Here is an 11,383-nt window from a genome sequence, read left to right as displayed (position 1 = left end):
TGCAGCCAGCCGTACCAGGCGGTGATGCAGACGGCCGTACCAGGCGGCGATGCAGCCAGCTGTACCAGGCAGTGATGCAGCTAGTCAAGATGATCTCAATGGTGCAGCTGTAGAACGTTTTGGGGATCTGAGGGCCCATGCTGAATCTTTTCGTGCTCCTGAGGGGGAAGAAGCATTGTCGTGCCTTCTACAAGACTTGTGTTGGTGTGTGTGGACCATGTAGACACTGAGGAACTTGAAGCTCTCGACCTGCTCGACCTGTCAACATGCCTGTTCAACCCTAGCCTTAACTCTCAAACACAGAAACAGTATGTAGCCTACTGTAAATCAAATGAAAAATGGGGAAACATGCCGGCAGTTGGGGAAAGGTGGTACCTACTCAGTTGACCAACAAAGGGGATACCTATTCAGTTGCACAACTGAATGCATTCAACTGAAATGTGTCTTCCGCATTTAACCCAACGGCTCTGAATCAGAGGGGTGCGGGTGGCTGCCTTAATCGACGTCATCAGCGCCCAGGGAGCAGTTGTTGTTGGAGGTTAACTGCCTTGCTCAAAGTACTGTACTATTGTACGAGGTAGGTATGATGCAGTACGATGTGGTTATAATGCATTATGATCTGGTTATGATGAATTATGATGTGGTTATAATGCATTATGATGAATTATGATGTGGTTATAATGCATTTTGATGTGGTTATGATGTGGTTATAATGCATTATGATGTGTTTATAATGCGTTATGATGTGGTTATGATGAATTATGATGTGTTTATAATGCGTTATGATGTGGTTATGATGAATTATGATGTGGTTATAATGCATTATGATGTGGTTATAAAGCATTGTATTTCTAGTCATTGTAAAATAGTATTTGTTTATTGTATTTCTTGTCATTGTAATATAGTATTTGTTTATATGGGAAACCAGCGAGTTGAGATATGGCAACAGCTAGGCCTACACCTCATTATATTTTACATCCTGCTTTCTACCTTTATGTATCAGGAATGGATACAATTCTTTCAATATAATTTCTTTATAACTCAGGTCATTGATGGTGAAAACTGTGAACGAGTGTGAACTGCAAAAGTGGCCTTGACAAATTAGGATATTATCTAACAGATTTCTGATGAATAACCTGCATTTTTGAAAAGCCTTAATTAACATAATGGTCAACAGATAAGATTGTAGCAGGTCCGGCGTGTATTTACCATATTATGAGGAACTGTGGACTGTCATGGGAGTGTGATTGATGTCTTTGCTGGCAGACAGGTACTATTATTAGCAGGCTCCTCTACAGCAGATAGAAATACTTCTCCACAGCAATGTAGGCTACTCAGAACAGCTAGACTGCTCGCCTGACTGGGTCCTGAGCCTCTGGAGGTAAGGTGCTCATATTATATATTCAATTGCCTTTTAATATTTTAAAGATTCTGGCAATCATATATGTATTTTTTTTTTTCTCTCGGGTTTGATAATGTTTCTAAAATGTAGATGTATGTAGCCACTATTTTTTAGGCATTTCATTGAAAATGCTCTGGTGCTCTGATACAATACTAGGACACTTTTAATCCACGTTCTGCGTTATATGCTATTATACAATGTGTGGGTCTAATCCTGAATGCTGATTAAAATGCCCATTTACTCTGTTTCATATGGCTGCGCAATCCGCTGTCTCATCAGCCCAGCCAGGCAATTTATACACTTGATCTCCACTATAAATCTCCACTAAGACATCATCTCAAATTTCTTTTAGACTAACATTTAGTTTTCAACAGCGGAGATTTGTATAAACCTTGCTGTCTGTCTATCTGACATTTGCAACATTATTTCAATTTTCAAATTCGATCTCCAACTGTCCCATAGTAATGAACGTGTCGGGAGTCGGGATAAGACAGACAGGCAGGCAGCGTTTCTCAGCCAATCAAAATCATGAATCAGTTTTTCATGGATATATACAAAGAAATGTCAATTGAAAAAAAGGTCAAATGAAATGAAGTGCAGCTAGTCTTTCCAGCTTCAGTTTGAAGTGATTGTGTTATCTGTGTTTGTTGGCTAGCTCCTCGGAACAACAGTGTCCTGACGAGAGAACACATTTTCTACGCCAGGCGAAATCGCGCCTCATTAGCACATTTTTATGGATGTGTCCAAATAAATGTCACTAATAACTACTTTTGTTAGCCGTAGTTGGCTACCTAGCAGGCAAGGGATAAGAACGTTGCCAGCCAGTATGGCAATGGAACATTTAGAACGTTGCCAGCCAGTATGGCAAAGGAACATTTAGAACGTTGCCAGCCAGTATGGCAATGGAACATTTAGAACGTTGCCAGCCAGTATGGCAATGGAACATTTAGAACGTTGCCAGCCAGTATGGCAATGGAACATTTAGAACTTTGCCAGCCAGTATGGCAATGGAACATTTAGAACGTTGCCAGCCAGTATGGCAATGGAACATTTAGAACGTTGCCAGCCAGTGGACATTTAGAACAAACGACTGGGTCGCATCCATAGATACAGAACAAAAAGATTGAACGACTGGGTCGCATCTCTGGTAACCGAACCGATAGAACGTGGCTCTCCAGAAAGTGGAGAGCAACACTTATGCAGCTCCACTACACAATACATTAAAAAACAGGATTAACAACACAGAGTGACGAGCTTCTATGGCAGACCAATCCGAACTCCTCTCTCGGCATGTCCAGCCCACTCATTATCTCAGCCAATCATGGCTAGTGGGAAGGTTTACATGTTCAAGAAGGCATTTCTGCCCCCCCCCCCCCCCCCCCCTTACGTTCAAACGGCTCTCCTGTGAAGTCGTGACTTGCGACATACGCCTAAGATTCCTGAATCGGGTCACATATGCTGTATCTTGCCCTAACATCAGAGGGGGTCCCAGAAGTGCCGGAGGAGCACTTTCAAACGACATCTATTTCAACATAAAGGACAACTGTTGTCCATTGGGAGGGTTTAAGCTTGTCATTAGGAGTTTGTTGTTGTCTTAATAAGTCATAAATGATGGACAACTAATCTAATCACTACATATCTTACGGCATAAAGATGATATCTATTTTATTTTGTGGGTCACAAAGCAATGCACAATATTAATGAGACATTTAGGAAACAGTTTTATGTTGTGATCAATTTATTAAATGAATTACATTACTATATTGATCAACAAAATGTATTAAACAAAACATGAACTACATTACTGTACTAGTATTAACAAAATATTTATTCAACTAAACATTAACAACATTTATTAAACAAAACATTAATTACATGACTGTCAACAACAGATGGTAAATATAGTAACATCTATTTCCCACTAAGGGGTAAGATGTTTTTCTTACCTGTAATTGAAAAAAAATATATATATTAAAAAGGCTACTAGGAAACGAGATAACACTTCTTTTGTTTCCCCAGCCTACAGTAAGGGTGAAACGACTGTGTCACATTGTCCACTACGGGTTAAGTAGAAAACGGCCTGTACCATTCCCACCTCTTGACTGGCTTCCAATGCCACTACTGGTAAGTTATGAGAAGCATATAACATAGTCCCTACACTATTTTGAATATTAAATTAAAAAAAAAAAATACCTACACCAAAATCAGATATAACATTGAAGTGAGGTCCTTTAAAATCAAGGCCATTTTCTCAGTCTTTGAGATACAGACCATGACACCCACCGATTTCCTATGAATCCCTGGGAGTTCAATCTTGGTGCTGGACAATAAAGTATATCATATATCATATCTCATCTCTTCCACTCATTCCATTCTATGGAGACAAAGGATGCCAGGAAAAAAAAGGTTAAGGTGAGTCCATGTGTTCAAGTACATCAAGTAAGACTCAAATAAACCCTTAAAGGGATAGTTCACCCAATTGTCAAAAATACATATTGGTTTCCTAATATCTGGATATTGACTTGCATTGGTTTTGGGCCACAAATGCTAAAAAGTGGCAGTGGCCAGGTAAGCAAAACCAAAGCATGGATTGCTGTCTTAGCTTTGTCCATAGACCGCTTACAGGGTAAGGAAACCAATATGTAATTATATAATTTGGGTGAACTGTCCCTTTAACCCCTTCAATAAATAACATTGGTTCATCGAGCAAGATTCGAATGCACCTCTCCCCCCTCCACCTCACACACACACACACGCAAGACAGCTGGGAATGGGACCCTTAACATGTCATTGAGGGACACGGTCTGGTGTGTTCAGATCTAGAAGCTAATTACAGAGGCTCAAGGTTGAAGCTAGGCACAGGTGTGAAGTTGTAAGAGTCAAAAGGGCTCCAAGAGTTTACAGAAGAAAATACAGGGCATTAACCCCCCTGCACACACAGGTCTAGAAGAAGGTAACTTTCCTTACAGCTATGTCAACCCCTACATTACAACCTCGTAGACAGCTTCACACTTTCACTGTCTCGAAGGAGGTAACTTTCTTTTCAGCTATGTCAACCCCCCACATTACAACCTCGTAGACAGCTTCACACTTTCACTGTCTCGAAGGAGGTAACTTTCTTTCCAGCTATGTCAACCCCCCACATTACAACCTCGTAGACAGCTTCACACTTTCACTAGTGTCTTCCCACAGCCGCTGTGTCTGGGACAAAATGAGTACATTTACATGCACACTAATAATTCGATATTAAACTGATTATGGCAATATTATGACAATAGTCATGTAAACACCTTACTCTGCTTAAATCGGTGTTCGTGCGGCGTATTTGATCTGAGCATGTGCCAGCGAGCGAATTAGGAAAAACTTAAATTCTGCATCCTAGAAATAGATTTCACAATCAAACTTTATACGTCCAAACTCAGAATAAAATAGGCTTTTCAACAACAACAAAAATCTACTTGTATTTTGATTTAGCATTTATCCGAGTGCCATCATGACTTCAGATATGTCCATGTAAACAGGATTATTAGGGAAATCGTTCTTGCAAAGCATGTAAACGTTTAAAACAAACTATTATATTAATCTATCCACAATAATCACATTATTTTGTGCATATAAACAGTTGCATATCAGTTCAACCATTTTATTAAATTAACCTGGCTTTTTCTGACATTATCCAGTGTTATTACATTATAAAATACGTTATTACATTATTCAGTTACAGGATAATGTTGACATTCGCGCAATTAAAATTATCTTAATGTCCAGATTAATGAATGTCCTGTCTGTCTGTCTCCCTGCCTGTCTGTCTGTCTCCCTGCCCGTCTGTCTCCCTGCCCGTCTGTCTGTCTCCCTGCCTGTCTGTCTCCCTGCCCGTCTGTCTCCCTGCCCGTCTGTCTCCCTGCCCGTCTGTCTGTCTCCCTGCCCGTCTGTCTGTCTCCCTGCCTGTCTGTCTGTCTCCCTGCCCGTCTGTCTGTCTCCCTGCCCGTCTGTCTGTCTGTCTCCCTGCCTGTCTGTCTGTCTCCCTGCCCGTCTGTCTGTCTCCCTGCCCGTCTGTCTGTCTCCCTGCCCGTCTGTCTGTCTCCCTGCCCGTCTGTCTGTCTCCCTGCCTGTCTGTCTGTCTCCCTGCCTGTCTGTCTCCCTGCCTGTCTGTCTCCCTGCCCGTCTGTCTCCCTGCCCGTCTGTCTGTCTCCCTGCCCGTCTGTCTCCCTGCCCGTCTGTCTGTCTCCCTGCCTGTCTGTCTCCCTGCCTGTCTGTCTCCCTGCCTGTCTGTCTCCCTGCCCGTCTGTCTGTCTCCCTGCCCGCCTGCCTGTCTGCCTGCCTGTCTGCCTGTCTGTCTCCCTGCCTGTCTGTCTCCCTGCCTGTCTGTCTGTCTCCCTGCCCGTCTGTCTGTCTCCCTGCCCGCCTGCCTGTCTGTCTCCCTGCCCGCCTGCCTGTCTGCCTGCCTGTCTGCCTGCCTGCCTGTCTGCCTGCCTGCCTGTCTGCCTGCCTGCCTGTCTGTCTCCCTGCCTGTCTGTCTCCCTGCCTGTCTGTCTCCCTGCCTGCCTGCCTGTCTGTCTCCCTGCCTGCCTGCCTGTCTCCCTGCCTGTCTGCCTGCCTGTCTGTCTGCCTGCCTCCTGCTTTTCTCACACTCTTTACCCTTTGTACTGTGTGAAACTACACAATGTCTTGCAGGAACCTGCCCAATGTTATTACAATACATTATTTTGATACATTGTCCATCCCAGACACCATCCAGAAAATCATTCTGGACTGCACTAATTTGGAGGGAAGGTGTGTTTTTGGAGAGAGATGGAAGGAGATGGACCAAACTCATTTACATGCATATTTTGAGGTTCTTATCCTTGCTGGTGTTTTCAGATCCAATGGGGGAATCGACAGAATCCCTGTGTGATGCAGAAACTGGCAGGTAACTTTTCAGTACAACAACGTCTCTGGAAAACTTCCATATTATTTCCATTGATTATCAGCTTCGATAACCGAGACACCAGACCAGCTCGGCGGCAGAGAGAAGCTAGCTGCAATCAGGTCAGTGTGGGACAAGTGGGTGGACTGCCTTCCCCTGTTTTACAAACCTGGGCCCAACGTTACTGTGCAGCTTATGCCATTTAGGGGCCGCTGCCCCTTCAGGCAATACATACCGTCTAAACCCGACAAATGTGGAATCAAGATCTGGGCTGCCTGTGATGTTACGTCATCATATTCGTGGAACTTTCAAGTGTATACGGGGAAGCCAGATGGAGGAGCCCCTGAGAAGAACCAAAGGAAGCAGGTTGTCCTGGACGTGACACAGGGACTCCATGGCCACAACATCACATGCGATAACCTTTTCACTTCGCACAAGCTGGGACAGGAGCTCCTCAAGAGGAAGCTAACGATGGTAGGAACAGTACGGAAAAACAAGCCAGAGCTTCCACCTCAAGCTGTTGAATACACGGAACAGGCCTATCAATTCCTCTAAGTTTGTGTTCACCGCCGACACGTCCCTAGCGTCCTACGTGCCAAAGAAAGGTAACAATGTGGTACTCATGAGTTCGCTGCATAGGGATGAGAGAATCTGTGGCCAGGAACATCAAAAACCAGAAATAATAATTGATTACAATGCCACAAAAGGAGGGATGAACAATTTAGACAAGCTGGTGACTGGCTACAGCTGCAAAAGAAGAAGCCTACGCTGGCCACTTGTGATATTATCCAACATCTTGGACATCTCGGCGTACAACACGTTTGTCATTTGGACGGCGTTGAATCCAGATTGGAACAGAGGGAAGCTCCAGAGGAGACGGCTCTTTCTCGAGGAGCTGGGCGAGGCGTTGGTAAGATCTCAAATCCAGAGGAGGCAACATATCCCAAGGACCCCAGCTTCTGCAGCCATCGTGAGGAGGATTCAGGAGGAGGATGCTGGTGCCCCATCCACCCGACCCACAGAACCAACAACTCCAATACGGGAAGTAAAGGTGAGTGATGTTGTTGCATGTGTGTCTGACTCTCTTACCTTGGCCTGCTGTAACTAAACTCAGCAAAAAAAGAAACATCCCCTTTTCAGGACGCTGTCTTTCAAAGATAATTAGTAAAAATCCAAATAACTTCACAGATATTCATTGTAAAGGGTTTAAACACCGTTTCCCCATGCTTGTTCAATGAACCATAAACAATTCATGAACATGCACCTGTGGAACTGTCGTTAAGACACTAACAGCTTACAGACGGTAGGCAATTAAGGTCACAGTTATGAAAACTTAGGACATTAAAGAGGCCTTTCTACTGACTCTGAAAAACACCAAAAGAAAGATGCCCAGGGTCCCTGCTCATCTGCGTGAACGTGCCTTGGGCATGCTGCAAGGAGGCATGAGGACTGCAGATGTGGCCAGGGCAATAAATTGCAATGTCCGTACTGTGAGATGCCTAAGACAGTGTTACAGGGAAACAAGACGGACAGCTTATCGTCCTCGCAGTGGCAGACCCCATGTAACAACACCTGCACAGGATCAGTACATCCGAACATCACACCTGCGGGACAGGTACAGGATGGCAACAACAACTGCCCGGGTTACACCAGGAACGCACAATCCCTCCATCAGTGCTCAGACTGTCCGCAATAGGCTGAGAGAGGCTGGACTGAGGGCTTGTAGGCCTGTTGTAAGGCAGGTCCTCACCAGACATCACCGGCAACAACGTCGCCTATGGGCACAAACCCACCGTCGCTGGACCAGACAGGACTGGCAGAAAGTGCTCTTCACTGACGAGTCGCAGTTTTGTCTCACCAGGGGTGATGGTCGGATTCGCGTTTATCGTCGAAGGAATGAGCGTTACACCGAGGCCTGTACTCTGGAGCGGGATCGATTTGGAGGTGGAGGGTCCGTCATGGTCTGGGGCGGTGTGTCACAGCATCATCGGACTGAGCTTGTTGTCATTGCAGGCAATCTCAACGCTGTGCGTTACAGGGAAGACATCCTCCTCCTCCCTCATGTGGTACCCTTCCTGCAGGCTCATCCTGACATGACCCTCCAGCATGACAATGCCACCAGCCATACTGCTCGTTCTGTGCGTGATTTCCTGCAAAACAGGAATGTCAGTGTTCTGCCATGGCCAGCGAAGAGCCCGGATCTCAATCCCATTGAGCACGTCTGGGACCTGTTGGATTGGAGGGTGAGGTCTAGGGCAGTTCCCACCAGAAATGTCCAGGAACTTGCAGGTGCCTTGGTGGAAGAGTAGGGTAACATCTCACAGCAAGAACTGGCAAATCTGGTGCAGTCCATTAGGAGGAGATGCACTGCAGTACTTAATGCAGCTGGTGGCCACACCAGATACTGACTGTTACTTTAGATTTTGACCCCCCCTTTGTTGAGGGACACATTATTCCATTTCTGTTAGTCACATGTCTGTGGAGCTTGTTCAGTTTATGTCTCAGTTGTTGAATCTTGTTATGTTCAAACAAATATTTACACATGTTAAGTTTGCTGAAAATAAACACAGTTGACAGTGAGAGGATGTTTCTTTTTTTGCTGAGTTTATATATGTGAGTGAGTGAATGAGGTGTTAGTAAAATGCCTGAACTAAGTGTTTTCATCATTCTAGATTGCAGCCGGTAGCAACAAGAAGCACTGAGATGTGTGTGGGCCCAAGAAGGACAGGAAGACACAGTACACATGTATCAAGTACAAGAAATACATTTGCAATACACACACAGTAAAAAAACTCTGTCCCTTATGTGGGGTGTAGACCGGCATTAATTTGTGTTCAATTTGTGCTCATTTTTCACTTCCGTAAAATATTGTACGTAAAATTTGTCCTTCAAATTTGTTCAGTTCAAAGTAATAAACATCAGTAGTGATGAAAATCTTGTTTCATTTATATTTGTTGAAGATAAAAATGATTTATTCCACCCGTCTTGAGTATAATTCATTTGTTTACAAAAAAATCTAATTTCATCAACAACAAAAAAAACTAATAGCGCTTTTATTGATGTGATCTAGCAGGTAAATGGCAAATATTAACCATGTATGCCGTCTATGTTGCTTGTAACTGATATAAGTCAACATATAAGTATGTAGTATTTTTATGTAAATTGTTATGGCTGTATTGTTTTAAAAAACCCAATAATGTTGTGGGTCCATCAGACCCGTGAACATTAGGTGAATAACAAAAACGTGAACACCACACAAGGGTTAAGGAAGGTGACAAGTGTTCTTTCATGTATGGCCTAGATGTATTTATGTGAGACCTTTGCAAACAGCCCCACAGCTATTAACAAGGTCAGATGGTGAGGCCCAGACAGTCAAGCACATTGAAGTGGCTCAGTTGGAATCCAAGAACAATTTCACAGGTTTATCTTTGTCCTCAAGGATAAAGGGAAGGGACAAAGACACGTAAACAAGATGGGGCCCAGGGTTATATTTACAGTAGCTGTTACTCTGTGACAATGGATAGGACGGTGACCTTGAAATAATCTGAAATTGTCAACATGAAACCATCTCATAGTGACAGTGCAAATTTGGAGGGTCCTTCTTGAATTGTGGTGGTATAATGCTGTGCCTGGACTTTAGCACCATGTGAAAAAAAAAAATTAAAATGTAAAAAGAATGACAATACTGTTATTTAATAAGAAAACATACATGTAAGTAATTTATACTTGGGGCGGCTGGTAGCCTAGTGGTTAGAGCGTTAGGCCAATAACCGAAAGGTTGCTGGATTTGAATCCCCGAGCTGACAAGGTCTTCGACCTGAACAAGGCACTTAACCCACTATTCCCTGGTAGGCTGTCAATTTAAATAAGAATGTGTTCTTAACTGACTTGCCTGGTTAAATAAATAAATACAATTATACTGCAAAAACTGTGGGGGTAACAAATTGGCTTATCCCGACGCTGATGTGTAGATAAGTAGTGACGCGATTTGAGTAGATACTTATTTTATTAATTAAACTAAAGCATTATATTTACGGAAAATATATCGAGAAAAAAAATCAGCAATTCCTACAAAATAGTTAAAATAATTTGTGTCAAGTCATTGGTGTTACATTTGTGTCAGTGGTGTTACAGCACAGGTTATTGGTGTTTTGGAGGGGCCACATTCTATGTTGCACAATACAACTTTACACATACTGTACCTGATTAAAGCTAAAATAAATTTCCTAGTGGCTAAAATTCTAATAGTTCACATAATTTCAGTTTGTGACAAAAGCAATAATAGTGTTGAGAATCATTGCACCATCGAAACCACTGTGAAATATATTTTCCATAACCAAAAATATTGTATTTTTCAGCTGTTTGAAGCTGGTGGACAAAACTGAAAGTAAAATATGCAAAAACAAAACTTAAAAACGGGAAACGTAGAAATAGCGGCAATAGAACAGATCTACAACTTCTTAGACTTGCTTTCAATGAGAATGACAGCTCTATAACAGATATTTCTATGTGAATTTGGTCGGGTCGCCCAAAAAAGTTACGTACTGCAGCTTTAAGCTAGAGATATCTGGCATACCGCATCTGAGGTGGAAGGTGGCCGAGCAACAGGGAGACATCCCGAAAACCGGTCTTCTCACAAAAGGTTTTGTGCCCCCCCCCCAAAAAAAGGGTGAAATGTGTCAAAAAAAATAAAAAAATAAAATCCTAAGCATTTTTATATATCTCCTAGAATTAGCACAGAGACTTCAAAACCATATTCCTTATTATTTATGATTTGACTGTCTTTTTGCCATTTATGAATGTGCTATTCAATGCGTTTCTATGTGCTATAGTAGTAAAGGCAAAATTCAATATTTGATCAAATACATTTTTATTATTATACCTACAGGGGTCCTACAATTCTAAATCAAATAGCTAAATGATCCATGGTATGAACATTTTAAAACAATTCCATATGTCAGCTTTATGAATTGGACTCATTCTAAAAAGCTATCATCTGTGTTGATTTAATAATGTTAAGAAGTTCAGTAATATTGTACAATAAGTTTCGATAAAGAAAAAGTTGAAATGCAAAG

At 42.7% G+C, this 11,383-nt stretch overlaps 1 long non-coding RNA gene across 1 annotated transcript; it reads left to right on the top strand.

Annotated features, from left to right (window-relative positions):
- The first annotated feature begins 1,328 nt into the window (after positions 1 to 1,328).
- On the top strand, positions 1,329 to 9,236 carry LOC106590814 (uncharacterized). The gene is made up of 4 exons (XR_006762623.1): positions 1,329 to 1,381; positions 3,422 to 3,526; positions 6,263 to 6,311; positions 8,981 to 9,236. It is a non-coding gene; the product is annotated as an uncharacterized LOC106590814 (long non-coding RNA).
- Positions 9,237 to 11,383: the final 2,147 nt, after the last annotated feature.

The sequence above is a fragment of the Salmo salar genome, chromosome 28 (assembly GCF_965601325.2).
Source record: "Salmo salar chromosome 28, fSalSal1, whole genome shotgun sequence".
NCBI lineage: Eukaryota > Metazoa > Chordata > Actinopteri > Salmoniformes > Salmonidae > Salmo > Salmo salar.
The sequence above is the reverse complement of the archived record's forward strand: the minus strand, read 5'-3'. Positions and strand labels throughout refer to the sequence as shown.